Here is a 21,793-nt window from a genome sequence, read left to right as displayed (position 1 = left end):
AGGCAGAAGGAGAGGCCCCGAGGGGGCCAGAGAGACCAAAGTAGTCTCGAGGACACAATGAGCTCTAAAAGGAGTCACGCAAAGGACGGATGTCATCGGGGACCGAATGGAGGCACGCCGAATGGGTGAGAGGACGGAAGGACCGACCGGGGTAACGGAGGTGGACTCGGGAAGGGCTCGGAGGGGAAAAGAGGTGCACAAAGCTCCCTGCTGAGCTAAAACGGGGCTCTAGGGCGTAGGGGTATCTCGCGAGAGCTCGGCAACGGAGGAATCCCGAGGGGGCCTGAGACACCAAAGAAGCCTCAGAGGTATCAATGAGGAACTCCGAGGGGGATTTCAACAAAGTACAGATGTTGTCAGGGGATCAGGGGCTGAACGAAGGCATCCTAAATGGCGAAGAAGACGATAAGAGGGCTCTAAAGCGCACCAAAACAAAAAAAATTGCACTGGAGCTAAAGTGCTACGAGACTGCTGTGCAGTATGAGAAAGGACTCGGAAGGCATTGTTATATAGAGTAGAGGAATTATGAGAGGGCAGGGTAAGAAAAAATGGCTTGGAGACACAGCGAGAGCCTCGGAGGCTCAGGAGAACATCTCGGCAAACTCCACGTGACTAAGCGGGAGAGGAACCGAAGGAAGACGCCCTCGACGGCAGAGAGACGAAAGAGCGCTGGTAGCAAAGAAAGACGGGAGGCTCTGACTGAACGAGAGAGGTGGGAAAGGAGATATGGTGCTACAGGGTGCCGTAGAGAACAAGGAACATCTCAGGAGGCGTCGTGACTGTGGGGAGAGGGGCGTCGAGGGGGGCTGACAGGTGAGAGGCGGCTTGGGACGACAAGGAGGAACTTGGGTGATTGTCCGAGTGGAGTACCGATGGCCTCGGGTGGTCGGAGACTGAACGTGGGAATCCTAGATAGTATAGAGGAACGAATGACTGCTGCATGGCTCAAAGTGCTACAAGAACGAGGTGGAGCACAAGGAAAGGTCTCGGGAGGCATCGTGAGCAAGAGAAAAAAAATGTCCTGAGGGAGCAGAGAAACAGAAAAAGGATTGGGGACATGACAATTAAATCCGGAGGGGATCTGAACCAACTAAAGTTGTCATCAGACAGCCGGGGAACGAATAGAGGCACGGCTAGAGGAAAGAGGCCGGGATAACTGGGCCGGTCACAGATACAGACTCGGGAAGTCTTCTGAGGCATCGAGAGGGGCGCGAGGTCCGCTACGAAGCTAAAGGCACGCTAAGGGTGACCTCGAAGGCATAGATAGGCATCGTGACGCCGTTAGAGCGGTCTTGAATGGGCCGGAGAGACCGAAGAAGGCTCGGGACACGAGGAAGACATCTGGAGGGGATCGGAACTTTAGCTAGAAAATCAGGTGAAAAGACCGACTTAAAAAAAAAAACCAACACCTAAAAACCTAAGCCAAAAATGGGAATATACTTTTTAAAAAGCATCTGTAGTTTTAAAATAACTTCATGCTGACATCGGATTGTGCAAACTAAAAAACAACTCATTCGTTTCTCTCTAACAAAAGACAAATCCCCCGGATAGTTTCCTTTTAGCCTATTGTATCTGTAGACACGATTTCAAAACTAACAGATGTAAAGTCAAGAGAGAAAAAGTTACGGCATCTGCACAACATACTTCCTACAAACAGCTGCTGGAGGGAAAGTAAAATATAAAAGTAATAAAAAAAAGGAAGGTTCCACCCAAAATCTCAGATGTCCTCGGGGAGGCCAGGGACCAAATGGAGGCACCCTAGATGTCGCACAGGACGATAAGAGCGCTCGGAGGCACAAACGAACCCCATTAAATAAGGCATCGAAAAAGGTTCCTGGGGAGCGAGAAGGGCGCAAAGAGCGTTACAGAGCGAAAAGACGGCTGTGGGGCACGAGGACCGCCTCGGTAAGCACGATGATGGCAGAAGGGGGGTGTCGAGAGCGAAAGAGAGACAGAAAAAGGATCTGGGTTGCAATGCGAAACGCAAGAGGGTGTCCTAACAATGTACTCACGTATGTCCCTGGGGGATGAGCGACTGAACAGAGACATCCTAGATGGCAGAGAATAAGGTAAGAGAGCTCTGGGGATCAGACAAAGCCTGAGCAAGGGTTCTGTCTGAATGGGAGAAACACAAATAGCGCTACAGAGCTCAAAGGGTGCTGTGGGTCTCGGGGGGACATCGTGACAGGAACGGGATGGCTCCGTGAGATGGGGGAACACGGACGTAGAAACAAATGAAGATTCGCCGAGGCGATGAAGTACGTGGGAGAGGATCTGAAGAGAGCACGGATGTCCTCGAGAGACCGGGTACCGAACGGAGACATCTGACGTGGCGGAGCGGAAGGTAAGAGTGCTCTGGGGCAAAATGAAAGCCTGTGGAGGAGTTATCTCTGAGTAAAGCAAAATGTTTAAAAGCGACGGTGATTAAAGAAATAAGGAAAAAAATAATAGAGACGGTGAACTAAAACAGAGAGGTAGAAGTAAAATTTGAAAAGAGAGGGCATTCAGGAAAGACAAGAAATAATTACAACATAAAGACAACGAAACACAGACAGTGAATGGGATAAAAGACAACAAAATTTTAAAAGCGACGGTGATTGAAGAAATAAAACATTTAAAAGTAGCATTGCTAAACTAAAACAGAGATGGAGAAAGAAAATCTAAAAAGCGATGGCAAAGAAGCAAAAAAAAAAATGTAAAAAAAGAGAGCAGAGAGAAAAAAAGGAGGCATAGAAAGAATATTTAAATAGCAAAGGGGATTAGGGAAATAAAGGTGAAAAACAATAGGGACAGGGACATAAAACGGAGATGATGAAAGAATATCTCAAAAGCATGGAAACAAAGGAAAGATAGGAAATAATAAAAAAATGAAGACGCTGAAATGAGGACACTAAATGGGATAAAAGGAGACAGACAAGTTTAACAGCAATGCTGATTAAGTAAAAAATTTTTAATAAGCTAGAGCAAACTAAAACGGATATGTAGGCAAAAAATGTAAAAGGCAGGGCTACTAAGAAAACACAAGATACAAAGAAAAAAAGGCAAAATAAACACAAGGAGTAGGATCAAAGCAGAAAAACAGTTAACAGTACAGCAATTGAGGAAATAAGGGCGCCTCCCAGCTTCTTCACTCAAGGTCCTTGAGCGGTGTAAGCGCTACTTAGCGACAAACAAAACGTCAGTGCGTTACCAACATTGTTCTCATCCTAAATCCAAACCGCAGCACTGTGCCAGCTACTTGGCCCAGCCCCGTCTTCGCTTCATGGGTCCCACCTGGGCTGCCCTAGCTGGAACCCATCAGGAACTGAGGCCATCACCCCAGCCCCACAGCACATCACTGCGTCCCCTGGACCCAACCGCAGCCGCTCACCCAGAGGCCAGGGGCTGGAAACACATCTGGGGTCACAAAGGAGGCAGCAAATGTTTGTTCCTTCACGCCCATCAGAAATCCCAGCAATGAGCTGGTTACGAGGCTTGGTGCCCAAAGGCAGCGGGACAGAGGGAAAAGAGGGACGAGGAAAGCAGAAGGAAGGATGGAGGGAGGTAGAGAAGAGGGGTAGGACAGGGAGCCAGAAAACGGGATACTGGGAACAAGAGAGGGACGGGGAACCGCACAAGGGTGTTGAGAGAGAGAGAAATGGAGTGCAGCGAGGAGGAGGATGGGGAGATCCCACAGGAACAGGGAGCAACAGGGGGCAGGGGAGAGAGACAGAAGGGACCGAGCGGGACAACAGGAACAGCAGAGAGGGACAGAGAGAATAAGAGACACGCAGGCAGCGGCGGGGCGGGGCGGATAGAGGGAAGTACAAAAGGGGGAAAAAGCAAAAAGAATTAAAAAAAAGTGACAGGAAGTTGGATAGAGGCAGTCATAGAAATAGAAATTAAAAAGCAACAAACATAGGCAAGAATTAAAAATTAGAGAATGTAAGACAGAGCGAGAAATAGAAAGGGAACAGGACAGAGAGGCAGGACATGTAAAAAATTGTTAAAGGGAGCTATGTAGAGGGAGATTTGAAAGGGAAAATAAAAAACAATGGACTACAGGAAACACAGGAAAGAAAAATGGGACAGGGAACTAGATAAATGGAGACATAGAAATAAGACGTTAAAAGCAACATGGTACGTGACAGGAAAGCATTAAGAATAAGGGAAAGGGAACTAGATAAATGGAGACATAAAAAGAAAATTTTAAAAGCGACAGGGTAAGGAAAACCAGAAAAAATTAAAAACAGGGAGAGCAAACTGCGTAAAAGATGAGAGAGAGAAAAATTCAAAAAGGATGGGACAGGAAAGAATTAAAAAACAGGGATAGGGACCTTGATAAAAGTAGACCTAGAAGGAAACTTGAAAATGCCAAGAGGTACAGCACAGTCAGCAAAGAACTAAAAACAGGGACAGCAAACCAGATTACATATGGAAACAAAATTTTAAAAGCCGAGGGATAAAGAGAGGGGAAAATGAAAAAAATAGAGATGGCAATCTAAAGAGAGACATACGAAGAAAAGAGATGAAGTGAAGCACAGGCTGGAGGACAGACAGGAAAGCATTAACAAATAAGCGCATTGGATGGGATAAAATTAGACATCGGAAAAATAAAAGCCACGTCTCTTAGGAAAGACAAGAAAAAACTACCAAATAAAGAAAGGGGGACAAAGAGAGAGACGCATACAAAGTAAATTTTAAAAGCAACGGGGTACACAACAGACCGAAAACTATTAAAAAGTAAGGATAGGGAGCTTGATCAAAGTAGATGTAGAAAGAAAATTTCAAAAGCAACTGGGTAGAGGACAAACAGAAAGAAAATTAAACACAGAGGCAGCAAACGAGATAAAAGTAGACATAGAAACAAAAAATTTTAAAGCCGAGGTACTAAGACAGGAAAGAATTAAAGAAATAGCAACAGCGAACCAAACAAATGCAGAGAGACAGAAATTGTAAAAAGCGACCGCGCTAAGGAAAGATGAGAAATAATTAAAAAATAATGACAGTGAACGGAATAAAGGTAGAAAATTTTTGAAGCAACAGAGTTTAGGGAAATAGAGGAAAAAATTTAAAAGTAGGGGCACTGAACTGAAACGGGGACATAGGAAGAAAATTGAAAATCAAAGGCACTAAGGAAATAATTAAAAATAAAGACATCGAAGGGAAAAATGTAGACAGGGAAAGAACGTTTTAAAAGTGATGGGTATGAGGGAAATAAAGGGAAAAAATTAAAAGATAGGGACAGCGAACTAAAACAGATGCGGAAAGAAAATTTAAAAAGCAACGGCACGAATGAAAGAAAAAGAAATAATTTTTTAAACAACAGCAAAGGGAATAAAAGTGGGCATAGAAAGAACATTTAATAAGCAGAGGGGAACTAGGGGAATAAAGGGGAAAAATTGAAAAATAGGGACAGCAAACTCAGAGATGGAGAAAGAACATTGAAAAAGCGAGGGCACTAAGGACAGACAAGAAATTATGAAAAGAAAAGACAGCAAAATAAAGACTGCAAAGGGAATAAACGTAGACAATTTTAAAAGCGACAGGGATTAGGGAAATAAAGGGAAAATTATGAGATAAAGGAGAGCAAACTAAAACAGAGATGTAAAAATAAAATTTTTAAAGTGACGGCACTAAGACAAGAAATTATTAAAAAAATTCAAAGGTAATAAAAGTAGGCATAGAAAGAAGATTTAATAAGCAGAGGGGAATTAGGGAAACAAAGGAAAAAATTATGAAATAGGGACAGTGAACTAAAATAAATGCAGAAAGAAACTCTAAAAAGCAAGGGCACTAACAAAAGACAAGAAATTATTAAAAGACAAGACAGCAACATAAAGACAGTGAACGAGGTAAAAGTAGAAAAATCTGAAAAGCAAGGGGGATTAGGGAAATAAAATGGAAAAATTTAAAAATAGGGACTGAACTAAAACAGAGATGTAGAAAGAAAATTAAAAGCAAAGGCACTAAGGCAAGACAAAAAATAATTTAAAAATAAAGACGGCCAACAGAATAAAAGTAGACAGAAAATATTAGAAGCAAATAGAATTAAGGAAATAAAGAAAAAAATAATAGCGACGTTAAACTACAACAGGGAAGTAGAAAGAAACAAAATCTAAAAAATGATGGCAAAGAAGCAAGAAAAAAATCATTTTTAAAAGACAGTGAAGGGGAAAAAAGTAGGCATAGAAAGAACTTTTAAAAAGTGAGAAGGATTCAGGAAATCAAGGGAAAAACTAAACAATAGGGACAGAAAACTAAGATGGAGACGTGGAAAGAAAATTGAAAAAGCGACAGCACTAAGGAAAGACAAGAAATAATTAAAAAATAAAGGTAGACAAATAAAGACTGTGAATGGGGTAAAAGTAGACCAAAAAATATTAACAAGAAAGGTGATTAAGAAAATAAGGAAAACATTAAAAAATAGTAGCATCGAACTACAAAAGAGACATAGAAAGAAAATTTTAAAAAGGAGATTGCACTAAAGAAAAAAAATAAAAAATAAAGACAGCGAACGAGATAAAAGTAGAAAATATTAAAAACCGAAGGATTAAGAGAGAAAAAAACCTAAAAAATTGAAATGGCGAAATAAAAGGCATACATAGATACAAAATTTTAAAGGCAGCGGCACCAAGGAAAGAGAAGAAATAATTAAAAAATAAAGGCATCAAAAGTAAGAAAAGTAAGCATAGAAAGAACATTTTAAAAGGGGGCGATAAGGGAAAAATTAAAACATAGAGACAGCAGGCTAGAACAGATTAAAATAGAACATCTAAAAAGCAAAGGAACTAAAGAAAGGCAAGAAGTAATTAAAAGAACAGCATAATAAAGACTGGGAACGGCATAAAAGAAAATTTTAAAAACTAACGGGGATTAGAGAAATAAATGGAAAAATTAAAAAATAGTGGCAGTGAACTTAAAGAGATGGAGATGGAAAATTTTAAAAGTGAGGGCACTATGGAAAGACAAGAAATAATTAAAACATAAATACAGGGAAATAATGACAGCTACTGGAACAAAAGGAGACAGAAAACTTTAAAAGAAACTGTGATTAAGGAAATAAGGATAACATTCAAAAATAGCATCACTGAACTACAATGGAGATGATGAAAGAAAATCTAAAAAGCGATAGCACTAAGGAAAGACAAGAAAGGACAATCAAAAACTAACAGCAGCAAACGGGATAAAAGTAGAACATTTTAAAAGCCAAAGGACGGAGAAAGGAAAGAACTAAAAAATAGCAGCAGTGAACTACAATGCAGAAATAAAAAAAAAAATGCACTAAGGAAATACAAGAAATCATTCAAAACTACAGATGGTGAACAGGAGAAAAGTGGGCAGAGAAAGAAAATTTGCAAAGCCATGAGCATTAGGGAAAAGAAGGGGAGGGAACTAAAAACTAGGGACAGCAAACGAAAGGCAGAGCAAGAAAATTTAAAACGGGAGGGCCCCAAGGAAAGACAAGAAATAATTAACTAGAGCACAATAAAGACAGCAAAGGGGATAAAAGGAGACAGAAAATTTAAAAGCAATGGAGATTAAAGCCATATTGAGCAAATGAAAAAACGGCGATGGCAAACTATAAGGAAAATAAGGAAAAAATGAATCGAAACTGTGAACTAAAAGAGAGATGTAGAATTAAAAAATTGTAAAAGCAATGGCAGTAATGAAAAACAAGAAAAAATAATTAACATCTCATGACAGCAAAGGAGATAAAAGTAGAAAATTTTAAAAACCAATGATCAAGATTAAGAAAGGAAAAAAGGAAAACCCAAATATTAAGATTAAGAAAGGAAAGCACTAAAAAATAGTGACAGCTAACTACAACACAGACATAAATAGACATTTTAAAAAGCAAAGGCACTAAGGAAAGACAAGAAATCATTAAATAATAAAGACAGTGAACAGGATAAAAGTAGGCATAGAAAGAAAACTAAAAGAAAAAGAAAGCAAACTAAAAGAGAGCTGTGGAAAGAAAATTTTAAAAGGTAGGGCACTAAGGAAAGACAAAAAAATAATTAAAGATAAACACATCAAAATAAAGACAGGAAATGGTATAAAAACAGACAAACTTTTAAAAGCAATGGTGATTAAGGAAATAAGGAAAAAATTTTAAAATCGCATCGGTGAACTAAAATGGAGATGGACAAGAAGATTTAAAAAGTGATGGCACTAAGGAAAAAGAAGAAAAAATAATTAAAAATTAATGACAGCAAACAAGATGCAAGTAGAAATTTTAAAAGCCAAAGGATTAAGAGAGGAAAGCAGTACAAAGTAGCAACATTGAACTGCAATGCGGACATAGACAGAAATTTTTAAAAGCGACAGTGCTAAGGAAAGACAAGAAATCATTCAAAATAAAGACAGTGAACGGAATAAAAGGAGGCATAGAAAGAAAACTTAAAAAGCAATCGGCATTAGGGACAGTGCACTAAAACAGAGATGCAAAAACAAGATTTTAAAAAGCGAGGGCACCAACGAAACAGAAGAAATAATTAAATGTAAAGACAGCAATTGGAATAAAAGCAGACAGAAAAATTTAGAAGCAATGGTGATTAAGAAAATAAGGAAAGGTTAATAAACAGTGACGGCAAACTAAAACAGAGATGTAGAAATACAATTTTTAAAGTGAGGGCACTGAGAAAAGCGAACAAATAATTAAAAGTAAAGACATCAAAGGGAAAAAAGTAGGTGTAGAAAGAACATTTTTAAAGCAATGAGGATTAGGGAAATGAAGGGAAAAATTAAAAAATAGGGACAGCAAATTAAAAGAGATGAAGAAAGAAAATTTGAAATTTTTTTTAAGTTAAAATACGCATGGAAATGTAACTTCAAAAGTGACAGGGCACACAACACAGGAATAAATTAAAAAATATGGATCGGGATCTTTATAAAATAGACATAGAATGAAAATTAAAAAAACAACAGGGTTCAGGACAGACGGAAAAATTTAAAAATAAAGACAGTAAAATGGTTAAAGTAGACACAAAGAAAATTATAAAAGCAACTGGGTAAAGGACAATCAGAAAAAAATTAAAAATGGGTAAAAAAAACTGGTTAAAAGTTGACATAGAGAGAAAATTTTAAAAGCAAAGGCATTAAGATGTGAAAAAAAATTAAAATAAGGGTAGGGTGAGAGAGAGAGAGAGACATAGGAAGAAGTTTATAAAAGCGGAGGCATTAAGGAAAGACAAGGGAAAAGTTACAAAATAAAAATAGGGAGAAAAATACAGAGAGACATAAGAAGAAAATTTCAAAAGCAATTAGGTGCAAACAGACGAGAAAGAAATAAAAAAGACAGTGGATTGGTTAAAGGAGACATAGAAAGAAAATTTTAAAAGCTACAGGTACAGGATAGACAGCAAACCATAAAAAATAGGGACAGCAAAGTAGATAAACTTTGACGTAGAAAGAAAATGTAAAATGTGATGGCTTTAAGGAAAGACAGGAATAAATCAAAAACTAAGAATGGGAAAAAAATAGAGACACACATAAAAGTAAATTTTAAAGTCAACAGGGTACACAACACAGGAAAGAATTAAAAACTGTGGATAGGGAGCTTGATAAAAGCAGACATAAGAAGAAAATCAAAGAAGCAACAGGGTACAGGACAGACAGGAGAGAATTAGAAAATAAAGACAGTGAACTGGCTAAAAGTAGCCATAGAAACAAAATTTTAAATTGACGGAGAATAGTATCGACAGAAAAAAAATAAAAAGAAGAACAGGAAACTAAATAAATGGAGACATAGAAAGAAATTTTTTACAGCAACTGGGTACAGGACAGAGAGGGAGGAATTAAAAAATAGGGACAAGGAATCGGATAGCGGGAGACATAGAAAGAAATTTTTAAAAGCAACAGGCTACAAGAAATACAGGAAAGAATTAAAAAATAGGAACGGGGATGACAATAGAAGGAAATATTGAAAGGAAATTTTAAAAGCGAGGAGGTATGCAGATGAAAGGGAGGACTTAAAATTCAGGGAAAGGGAGCCAGGTAACAGGAATTCTTGAAAGAGACATCAAATAGCAATGGGGTACAAGAAATAGAGGGAAGAATTTTAAAAATCAAGAAAGGAAGCCTGATAGAGAGAGACCTAGAAGGAGTTTTAAAAAGCAACTAAGTACAAGAAACATAGACAAGAATTAAAACATTGGGACAGGGAGATGGATAGAGGACAACATAGAAAGAAAATTTAAACAGTGATCAGGCACAAGAAATGGGAATATTAGAAAAGCAGGGACAGGGAGATGGATAGGAGGAACCATAGAAAGAAAATTTTAAAAGCTATGGAGTGCAGGACAGAGGGAGGAATTAAAAAATAGGGACAAGGCACTGCAGAGACGGAAATGTAGAAAGAGAAATTAAAATGCAACGGGGTACAAAAAATACAGGAAAGCATGAAAAAATAGGGAGAGGGAGCCGCAAAGAGGGAAACAGAAAAAAATTACTAGGTGAAGTGGTACAGGGCAGAGTTCACAGAAGAATAACAAGCTTTGGGGAGCCAGACAGGTAGGTGGGCCAGCAGAGAGGGAGACAGAAGCAGAGACAGGCAGGGAGGCAGGCAGGCAGGCAGAGATCCGGGGAAGGGCAGCAGAGGTGGACCAGGATGCACACGAGAGAACGTGCGACTCGACGCAGCTCCTGGCACCGGCAAGAGACCTTCGCTGCCCTAATGCTTTTCTGTCTGCCTCGGCAGCAGGTGCCTCAACGCTCCTCCACCACCAAGCTTCCCGGCGGCTCTCCCGTGCAGCCGATGGAGGCGCTGAGCTCCCAGCACTGTGTGCTGGTAAGGCGCTCTGTCAGGGACACTCAGAGGGATGCTTCCTCGCTGCAGGCACTGGTCATTCATTGCTGGAGGCAACTGCCTGCAGGACTCCCTTGGATTCCTTCCTTGGACAGTTCCCCTTCATCGGCTCCCTCAGGCAGGCATGCCTGGACAGACCCTTCCCTGACCAAAGGGGCGGATTAAAAAAATAGGGACAGTAAGCCGCATAGTGGGAGACATAGAAATAAAACTAAAAAAGCAATGGGGTACAGGACAAATAGGAAAACGTTAAGAAATAATGACAGGGAGACAAATAATGGGATACACAAAAAGAGCAAGTGGCGGGGTACAGGAAACACAGGAAAGAATTTTAAAATAGGGACAGGGTGGAAGATAGAGGGACAAATAGAAAGAAAATTCAAAAAGCGATGGGGTACAAATTGCACAGGCGAGAACTAAAAAATAAGGCCACGGAGCTGGCGAGAGAGATACGTACATATAAAGGAATTTTAAAACAAACAGGGTGAAGGAAAGAGTGAGCAGAAATAAAAAATAGGAAAATGGAGCCAAATAGAGGGAGGCATAGAAAGAAAGTTTGAAAAGCAATGGGGTACAGAGCAGAGGGAGATATTAAAAAAACATAGGGTCAGGGAGCTGGATAGGGAGGAGATATAGAAATGAAAATTTAAAAGTAATAGGCCACAAGGCAGTGCAGAAAAACTGAAAAATAGGGAGAGGGAGCTGGCTAGAGAGACACATAGAAAAAATTTAAAATGCAACGGCGTATTCTCCAGAGTTGGCAGAAGAATAACAAGTTTTGGGGAGCCATGCAGGTAGGTGGGCAGAGAGGCAGACGGAGGGAGGGAGGCAGGCAGACATCTGGAGAAGGGTGGCAGAGATGGGCCAGGATACAGAGGAGAGGACGCGTGACTCACCACAGCTCCTGGTGCCGGCAGGAGACCTTCACCGCCTCGACGCTTCTCTCTCTGCCTCTGCCCCTTCCTCCTCTGCAGTGCTGCACGCCGGACCCTCGCCCATTCAGCAGCATGCAGCGGGCACCTCTATGCTCCTCCTCCGCAAGGCTTCCTCAATACCTGGTGGCTCACCCACGTAGCCAACAGAGGCACTGAGCTCCTAGCACTGCGTGCTGGTGTCTGCCCTGTCGGGGACGGCTCGGAGGGATCCTTCCTCGCCACACAGACTGGCCGTTCCTTGCAGGAGGCACCTGCCTGCAGGACTCCCTCCTCAGCCCATTCCCCTTCATCAGCTTTCTCAAGCAGGCATGCCCAGGCAGCCCCCTTTACAGCTAGAGCCCCTTCACACAGCAGGGCCAGCCCCATCCTCAGCCTCACTGGCCACACCTGGGGCTGCCCCAGCTGGAGCCCATCAGCAATAGGGGCCATTGCCAAAGCCCCACAGCACATCACCCCCTCCCCTGCACCTCTCCACAGCCACATGCTCTGCACCCAGGGGCTGCAAACACATCCAGGGGCACAGACGAGGCAGGAAAAGTTTATTCATTAATGCACGTAAGAAATCTTGGCGGCGAGTTGGCTGCAAGGCTCAGTGCCCAAATGCAGCAGGACAGAGGGAGAAAAGAGAAGAGAAAAGCAGGCGGAAGGACAGAGGGACATAGAGGTGTGGGACAGAAAACGGGATGCTGCGAACAAGAGAGGGACAGGGAGCAGGACAACTGTGTAGAGAGAGGAGAGCAGAAGAAAGACTGCGGGGGTGAACAGGGACAGAGAGATGGAGGAATAAATAAGAGAGACAGGGAGCAGGAGAGAGAGGCAGAAGGGACCAGCAGGACAACAAGACAGACAAGACAAGGGACAGGGAAAATTCTGAAGTGACAGGGGAAAGGAAACATAGCCAAGAAAAAAAAGTAGAAACAGCGGGATAGAGGTAGATGTAGAAAGAAAATTTTGTAAAAGCAACAGGGTACAAGAAACATAGGGAAGAACTAACACATAGGGACAGGGAGCTAGAAAGAGGGAGATGTAGAAAGTGTGAAAAGTGACAGGGTAGAGGACAGAGAGGGAAGAATTATCAATTAGAGACAGGAAGATGGATAGAGGGAGACATAAATAGATTTTACAAGCAACAGTATACAAGAATCCTACACGAGAATTAAAAAAACAGGTACACGGAGCTGCAGAGAGGGAGAAGTAGGAAGAAAATCTGAAAAGCGACGGGGTACAAGAAACACTGGCAAAAAATTAAAATTAGGTCAGGGAGATAGAAAGGTAGCAAGAAAATTTAAAAAGCAACTGGGTTTGAGAAACCTATGCAAGAATTTAAAAAATAAGGATGGAGAAGTAGAAAGAAAGTTTCAAAAGCGATGCGGTACAAGAAACATAGGCAAGAATTGAAAAATAGGGACAGGGAGCCTGACAGAAGGGAACTGGGGTGGGTTGACCTCGGCTGGCCACCGGGTGCTCACCAAGCCACTCTGTGGCTCCCCCTCCTCAATAAGACAGGGGGACAAAATACAACAAAAAAACTTGTAGGTCGACAAAAGGACAGAGGGTCACTCACCAATTACTGTCACAGGCAAAACAGACTCAGCTTGGGGAAATTAATTCCATTTATTGTCAATCAAAATCAAGAGTAGGACAAGATTTGTTCTTATCTTATTTTGTTTTATTTGTTCTTATCTTATCAACAGATAAGAACAAATCTAAAAACCGCCTTGCTCTTTTTTCCTGGGCTCATCTTCATGACTCCTGACTTTCCCACATCCCACCCCTGAGCAATGCAGGGGGACAGGGAGCAGGGGTCGCACTCAGTTCATCACACATCATCTCTGCCGCTCCTTCCTCCTCATGCTCTTCTTCTGCTCCAGTGTGGGCTCCTCTCCACAGGGCCACAGGTGCTGCCAGGAGCCTGCTCCAGCGCAAGCTCTCCATAGGGTCACAGCTTCCTTCAGGCACATCCACCTGTTGCGGCACGGGGTCCTCCATGGGCTGCGAGTGCATGTCTGCTCCACCGCGGACCTCCACGGGCGCCAGGAGGACGACCTGCCTCACCGTGGCCTTCACCAGAGCCTGCAGGGGAATCTCTGCTCCGGTGCCTGGAGCACCTCCTCCCCCTCCTTCTTCACCGACCTTAGTGTCTGCAGGGCTGTTTCACACTCACGTTTTCTCTATCGCAGCATCTGCGCAGCATTTTTTACCCCCTCTTAAATGTCCGTTCCAGAAGCACAACCAGCATTGCCGATGGGCTCAGCTTGGACCGGCTGCAGATCCATCTTGGAGCCGGAAGTGGCTGTGCCTGACATGGGGGCAACTCCTGGTGTCTTCTCGCAGAACCCACCCCTGCAGCCCCTGCCCTGCCCCACCTAACAAAACCTTGCCACGTAAACCCAATCCAACAGCGATCGCCTGCAGGACAGAGAAGGGGGACTGAAAAATAGGGAAAGGGAGCCACAGAGGGAGAGGTACAGGGGGGAAAAAATAGCGATGGGCTACAGGCCAGAGAGGAGGAAGTGACAGGGAATCAGCCTGAGAGAGATGGAGAAAAACAAAGAATAGCGATGGGCCACAGGGCAGAGAGGGAGGATTTTAAAAAGGGGACAGTGAGGTGGACAGAGATAAACTGAGAAATGCCAAAAAACCTTGATGAGCTGAAGGGGAAAGACTGAAGCTGAAGGGGAATTAAAGAATAGGGACATGGAGCCAGACAAAGAGAGAACGATAAAGACAAAAAGCAGCTATGGGACAGAGAGGGAAGAAGTTAAAAGACAGGGACGGGGACCTGGAACGAGAGAATTTAAGAAAGAAAAAGTCTATCTAGAATACAGAGCAGGGACAGAGGAATTAAAAAATAGGGACATGAAGACAGAGAGGTGAGAGGTGGGAATTGTGAAGGGCTAAAGGGCAGGCGAGGAAAAATTTAAAAAGTTGGGATAGGAAGACAGACATAGATGAAGAAAGACAAAAAGAGTTATGGGCTGCAGGACACAGACAGAGGATGAAAAAAGGACAGGGAACAGGACAGAAGCGCAGAGAGAGAAAGAAAACATAGGGGTAGAACAACAGATAAAGAGGGGGACTTGGAGAATGAGGGAGGGAGAGGTGCGGGGAAGTGGAAAAAAATGACAGCAGCAAGAGAAAGAGAAGGCGGGGCAGGGAAGGACCAGGATGCAGAATAGGGACGACACGGCCCCAAGGGTCCAGGACTCACTGCAGCTCCCGCTCTCCAAGCCGCTTGGAGAACTGGACACCTCGGACGTGTCTTTCTCTCTCTCTCTCTCTCCTGGCCCCGTAGCTCCGGTTGCTTGACTGTCATCCACCTAAGAGAACAGACTGGTGTCTTACAGCTCTTACAATACAAGGCCTCCCAGATACATAGCCTCGCACGTGCACGTGTTACCTGGCTGTACTGTGCTTCCAGCTACGCATACGGACCCTGCAATGCACGTTGGCAATTGGATCTGCTGAGGGCTATGCTAAGAGGGATCCTTCCTCACACTGAGAGGCAGGCTGTCTCCTGTCTGCAGCTGGAGGCAGCTGCCGGCTGGCTCCTCTTTATTTTATTCTTCAGCTGCTTTACCTTTTTCCGACTTCTCCAGCTTCAGCTGCGGCAGCTCCTGTCCACAGCCAGGAAGCGTCCAGCTGTCCTTTTTTGCCCATGCCGCTAGGAAAATGAGGCCAAAGGCAAGCCACACAAACCTGAGCCAGATGCAATCACCAGCGTCCCTGGAGAGGAACCGCCAACCGAGTCCTCAGTGCTGCCTCTGGGAGAGGGAAAGAACAAGCAACCAACCATTATCCACAGGGATGACTGCAGCTCTCCTCAGGCAGGAACCCCTCCTTCTGCAGGAGCTGCTGGAGACGCCGCTCTTTCCCTGAACTGAAGCTAATAGCACCTGCATTTAAGGAGAATAAATCATATTCAAGGGCCAGCTTGCTGCCACGAGGACAGGGTTTGGGGGCGGTCCATGCCTACAGGACAGGCTTCAGGGGAGGTGCTGGAGCTGGGGGCAGCTGCCTGGGGCGAGCAGGGCTGGAGGAGTTTTGCTGAGTTGGAGAGGCACCCAGCGCCTTTTCCAGAGGGTGGGCACCCAGAGGGGTGGGGGCAGCCATCTCCTGCCCCTCTTCCTGCATCCTCTCCACCAGCTCTCAGAATATCCCTGGACCTGCCCTGATGGGGCCTGACTCCAACTGACTTCAGCCTGTTGCACTGGTGGGTTGGAAACATCCTCGCGACTTGTCGGCATTCTCCAGCAGGCATGCCCCAGCAGCGCCATCCCCTGGGGCTGCAGCCCTTTTACACAGAGGGGCCATCACCATCAGCCTCACCGGGCCCCCTGGGGCTCCTCCGGCCGCAGCCCACAGCTGCGGCCATGGCCCCTGACACCCACCGTGTAACCTGCTCCCCTGGACTCTCTGACAGCCACTCACCAAGTACAAAGGAGTACAACCACAGCCGTGAGTGCAAAGGAGACAGCAAGTGCTTATTCGTTAATGCATATAAGTCCCGGGAGTGAGTCTGCTATGGGGTTCGCTGCCTGTACACTCATCCTTCCCCTGGGACAAGTTGGCAGTTGTTACTGGAGCAGCAGATACAAAAAATGAAAATACAGCGATAGGGAGCAGGACAGAAGAACAGAAAGAGGAAAAGTAAAATGAGGGAGGACTGAGGAGCAGAGAAAGAAAGGTACAGGGAAAAGGACAGGGAGATAGATAAGTCGATAAAAAAGGGGATGAGGAGCCCTGCAGGGACATGGCAGAAGAAAAACAGGGTCAGGGAGCAGGACAGAGGAAAAGAGAGAGAAAATGATGAGCAAGGAGCCAAACAGACAGATCAAGAGAGAAATCAAATGAGAGGAATAAGGGAGGGAGGGAGACAAAAAGACAGGGAACAAGCCAGAGGAATTGAAGAGAAAGAGAGAGAGAGAGAGATTGGGACAAAGAGAGGGAGAAAGAAAAACCATCGCTGGGCTGCAGGATGAGAAAAAAGGGAGCAGAACAGAGGGGAATAATGGGACAGCGAGCCGGGCAGGGGCAGTATAGTGAGAAACAATGGGAGAACAAGTGCTATGGAGATATACAGACAAAGAGTTACAGGGAAGATGGAGGACAGAGAGAAAAGAGAAAAGGGGCATGGAGCAGGGAAGAGATGGTGAAAGAAACATTAGAGACAGAGAGAGGAGGAGAGTGACAGCAGCAAGGCAGAAAGACGACGAAAGAACAAACCAGTGACGGGTAGCAGGCCAGAGGGACGAGGAAAGACTGGAGGAAGGACAGAGCGATCTAGGAAACAGGTGAGGGACAGGGAGCCAGAAAGTGGGATACTGCAAGAGAGAGAGGGACAGGGAGCAGGATGCTGTGATGGAGAACAAACGAGAACAACAGAAAGAACAACAGAGAGGTGGACCATGAGAACAAACAGGAACAGAGAGGGGAAGCAATAAAAAATAGGGACAGGGAGCAGCACAAAGGGTCAGAAAGAGTAAGAGATGAACAGGAAGGAGGACAGGGACAGTGAGATACGGAATACAAAAAAACCAGCAACAGTGAGCAAGACAAGGGGATAGAGAAAGGAAGGGAAGAAGGGAGGGAGGAGAGACATAGGAAGGCAGGGACACAGAGCGGCATGTACAGGTGCAAAGAGGAAAAGAACATCAGGGAACAGGACAGAGAAAGAGATGGATTCAGATCAGGACAAAAAGATGGAAAAGGGAAAAACAACAATGGGCTGCAGGACAGAGACAGAGGATAACAAAAGAAAGGAGAAGGAGCAGGCCAAAGGCGCAGAGAGAGAAAAAAAGCAGGGGGTGGTAGAACAAGATGGATAAAGGGAGAGAGGAAAAGGGAGCAGTGCAGAAAAACAGAGAAAAGAGAACGGGTACAGGGAAGAACAAAAAAAGAAAAATCACAGCAGCATGCAAAAGAGAGAGGGCCAGGGAAGGGGCAGGGAGGGACCGGGGCACAGACAAGGGGTGACAGGTCCCCAAGGGCCCGGGACTCACCACAGCTCTCGCTCTCGGTGCTGCTGGGAGAACTGGCCAGTTGAGATGCTTCTTCCTCCTTCTCTCCTCCCTTCCTCTTCTGTAACTCCAGTCACTCGGCTGTCCTCCACCTAAGAGAATACGTGGATATCTTACAGCTCTTATGAGACAAGGTTTCCTAGACATGTAGCCTCGCTTGCTCGTGCACTACGCGGCTGTACCACACTTTGGGTTATGCATACAGGCCCTGTGGTGCACATCGGCTGTCTGGCCTGCAGTGCACTACAAAGAGGGATCCCTTCCCACCCAGAGGGGCAGGCTCTCTCTTGCCCGCAGTGGGAGGCAGTGGTCAGCCAGATGGCCTTCCGTTTCTTCTTCTTTACCTTTCTCCAGCCTCTCTGGCTTCAGCCGCGGCAGCTCCTGTCCACAGCCAGTAATCGCTCCGCCTGTCCCTTTTCACCCCCGCACCGCAAAGAGAGTGAGGTCAGGCAGAGACAACCCACGCAAGCCTGAGGCAGGTGCTGTCAGCAGCATCCCCACGGGAGGAATGGACAACCGCGTCCTCAGCATGGCCTCTAGCACAGGGAAAGAAGAAGCGGCGACCGTTATTACCGTAGATCACCCCTGGCCTAAGCCCTTCCTTCTGCAGAGGCTTCTGGAGACACTGCTCCTTCCCCGCACTGCTGGTAACGGCACCCGCGTTAAGGGAGAATCCAGCCCACTTGAGAGCCAGCTTGTGGTCTTCACAACAGGGCTTGGGGGCGATCTGGTGCTATGGGACAGGCTTCAGGGGAGGTGCTGGAGCAGGGGGCAGCTGCACGGGGTGAGCGGGGCCAGGAGAGGCTCAGGGGGAGCTCTGGTGAGTTGGGGAGGTGCCCTGCCTCTGCGCCTAGGGGATATCCGCCTCCTTCCCCTCTTCCCTTCTATCAGCTTTTAGGTAACTCCCTGGGGCTGCCCTGGCCCAGCTCGCCTCCAGCAGACCAAGAGCCTGCTGCAGCGGGCAGGTTGAAGCTTCCTGTCCCACCACCCCCGGGCAGCCAGCAGGCAGGAGACACCCCTGCACACTCAAAGGAGCTCGCTCGCCTCCCTGGTGCTCCTGGCCCTTACCCACCACCGCCAATCGTGCCCGGCATGCCACCACACTGTGGTAACAGCGAAGAAGGCGGCGTCGGCGGCAACAGCGAGCACCCAGCGCGCAGCGATTGCCCACGGGCGGCGGCAGCGCTGCCGTCTGCATTTTGCACGCCAAGCACCTGCCGACAGCACGCCCGCGGGGCGGAAGCGGCGTTTCCTTACCAGCAGGCAGCAACGAGCGCAGCGGCATGACTCCGCAGGCACCGCAGCATCCTATTGCCGTTACCGGTGCCGGCAGCATGGATCATGTGGGCTGCACCGCGCCTGCACAGATCCCGGGCAGCAGCTCCGAGAGTCGGGAGGCGCGCTGCTTCTTGGGGAGTAGCCATAGCTGGAAGCCCGCAGAAAAACACACAAAACCTGCAACAAAACTGCACCTAGTGCCGCAGGGGCCGCGGCGATAGCAACGACTACGGTGCACCGAAAGCGCCCGAGAGCAATGCGGCTTCCAGGCACCCACGTCCATATATACTACACCTCCCAGCATGCCCCGGGGACCCAACATGGCTGACCGAAAGCCCCGTGCAGCAATCCATGCTTTCTGACCCTGCGGGGACACCGTTCCCCTCGCCGCTGACGTACTCGGAAGCCCTGCCGAGAACCCCCGCGGCTCCGAGCACCCCCACCGCCGGCAACGACCCAGGGCGGCGCCAACCTGCCCGGCTCGGGGCAGCCCCTCCCGCCCGGCTCCGGCCACCGGCGCCCTCCCACTGCCCAGCCCCGACGCGGCTCAGCGCCCGGCCCCGCACCGGCGCGGTGACCCCCGCCGCCCGGCCCCGGACCGGCGCGGCGCCCGCCCGGCCCCGGCGCGGCGCCGCTCGGCACGGAAGCCGCCCGGCTCCGGACCGGCGCGGCGCCCCCACCGCCCGGCTCCGGACCGGCGCGGCCCCCGCCCGACTCCGGGCTGATCTCGCCACCGGCCCCGACCCGACGCGCCCCCCCTCGCCCGGCTCCGGGAAGCCCCGCCCGCCCGGCTCCCACACGGCACCGCACCCTCCCCGCTCCGTGCCTCCCGCCGGCCCGGCCGCTCCCCCCCCAGGCACCGCCGCCCTCCTCGGGGCTTCCCCGCTCACCTCCTCCCTGCCTGCAGCCGCAGCCCAACGACCCCTCCGCTCCGCCCCGGGCTCACACTGGCCCCTCCGCGGGGGGAAGCTGCGCCCACCGCGCGATGCCCGCCCGCGACGCACCGCGCATGGTCTGGGAGGAATTCCAGTTTAATCTCTGTGGGCTGGACGACCTTCTGTATCATCCAGGGGACTTCTCGTTTCACCTCTATGCTCTGGAGGGCCTTCTCGATGGTCTGGGTGGACTTTCGGTGTCATCTCCATGGTCTGCGGAGCCGCCCTATACTCCGGGAGGACTTCCGCTTGCATCTCGATGGTCTGAAGGCCATTCAGAAGCAAAGGGGTTATGGGAGGGGGGAGCAGGGGAGCGGGGGCACGAGACTGGAGGGCAGGGGACGCGGGGGGCACGTCACGGGGCAAAAAAAACCCCGCACGGGGGGAAAAACCTTGTGTGGGGGGACGTTTGGGTGGAGAGCACTTGGGAGGGCGCAGAGACAGGCAGAGGAGGACGGGGGGCAGGAGACGGACACGGACGGACAGCGGCTGTGTGTGGGTAGAAAGGTGCACGGGGGGACACGGGTGGGGATGACCTACACCAGGGGGTCCGCCCGGCATAATCCACAGCAGATAACTCACCTGGGATAAGCCGCAACGGATAGTCCGCTCCGGAGAAGGAATCCACGCCAGATAATCCCCAGCAATGCCCCTCAAACTGCCAGCGGTTCACCCCAAATTTGGCCCAAATTGGTGCGGGTTTTGCGTTTGGGTTTTTTGGTTTGTTGGCTTGTTTTTTTGTTGTTGTTCTTTTTTGTTTTGTTTTGTTTTTTCTTTTACATCATACAAAACTTGGGGGTTTCTGCTTTTCCAGAATATTCAGTTCTGGGGTTTTCCGGCGCTTTTCCACATCATAACAACAGGTCATTTTTGGTTTTCTGCGTTAAAATGTGGGGGGTGGGGGGTGGGGGGTGTGCTTGCTTTCCAGCTGCACAAATCCAGGCGGATTCGGCTTTCCTGGGAGCCCCAAACCGTGTTGCTCTTGGATATTTTGCTCTTGGACTTGGATATTTTGACACTTTGGTATCTTAGACTTCGGTATCTACTTACAATTCTGTCTATTTAGACTTAGTTATCTGTTTACACTTCCATAGAACCTTTACTTCCATTACACAGACGACCTACTTTGGCTTACTCGGTGACACACGGTAAGCGTAGATACCTCTACCTATCCAGACTTTCTTCTGTTTTAAATTCCTTCATCTACATCATCTCTTTTTGCGTTTTAAACTCCTTTATTTCTTCACATATAGACAAGTTCTTTTTTATTTTAAAACCCTATCTATCTCCATTTAGATTTTTTAATAATTTCTATAACGTAGCAGGTACAGGTTTGTATTTTGAAATCCTTTTCTCTATATATATAGAGAGAAATGAATATTATTTTTCAATATATATATATATATATAAAGGCGAGAGATTTTCCTCTACTGCAATGCCTCACACCCGTATTTCCAGTTTTTAACATTTTTAATCACACACACACACACACACACACGAGTTTTCTCTGGGGGGAAACCTCCCCATGACACCTTCATCCCCCACTCACCTGCTCCTCTGTTTCATCATCACACCCCCCGCCCCCAGGGACGTTGGGGTGCCCCAAATGACATCATCACCCCCCAGGCCCCTCCAACACTTTTTCATCACCCCCCCAAAAAAGGCACAAAACAAGGAAAACAGCCCCGACCGGCAGCTCGCTACTTTAATAATGCCGTTTACATATGTAGGCGCCCCCCGAAAAGGGGAGCTCCGCCAGAGAAATAAAATGGGGGCAGCCCCCCCAAACGGTTGCAGCCCCCCCCAGCCCCTGTCCCGCAAGCCGGCGGCTGCCCC

At 47.1% G+C, this 21,793-nt stretch overlaps 1 long non-coding RNA gene across 5 annotated transcripts; it reads right to left on the bottom strand.

Moving 5' to 3' along the window:
• Positions 1-13,329: 13,329 nt before the first annotated feature.
• LOC148053567 (uncharacterized) lies at positions 13,330-21,221 on the bottom strand. 5 transcript variants are annotated; one of them, XR_015708759.1, is made up of 7 exons: positions 20,540-21,221; positions 19,913-20,221; positions 19,002-19,199; positions 18,089-18,280; positions 17,727-17,836; positions 14,936-15,488; positions 13,330-14,023 (listed from the first exon to the last, which is right to left on the bottom strand). It is a non-coding gene; the product is annotated as an uncharacterized LOC148053567 (long non-coding RNA). The 5 variants fall into 5 exon arrangements; XR_015708760.1 differs by having other exon boundaries at positions 19,002-19,170; XR_015708762.1 differs by lacking the exons at positions 19,913-20,221; positions 20,540-21,221 and having other exon boundaries at positions 13,330-13,797; positions 13,889-14,023; positions 19,002-19,493.
• Positions 21,222-21,793: the final 572 nt, after the last annotated feature.

Source organism: Nipponia nippon, unplaced genomic scaffold, assembly GCF_047370975.1.
Source record: "Nipponia nippon isolate SJK-2023a ecotype South Korea unplaced genomic scaffold, ASM4737097v1 scaffold_4, whole genome shotgun sequence".
Taxonomy (NCBI): Eukaryota; Metazoa; Chordata; class Aves; order Pelecaniformes; family Threskiornithidae; genus Nipponia; species Nipponia nippon.
The sequence above is the reverse complement of the archived record's forward strand: the minus strand, read 5'-3'. Positions and strand labels throughout refer to the sequence as shown.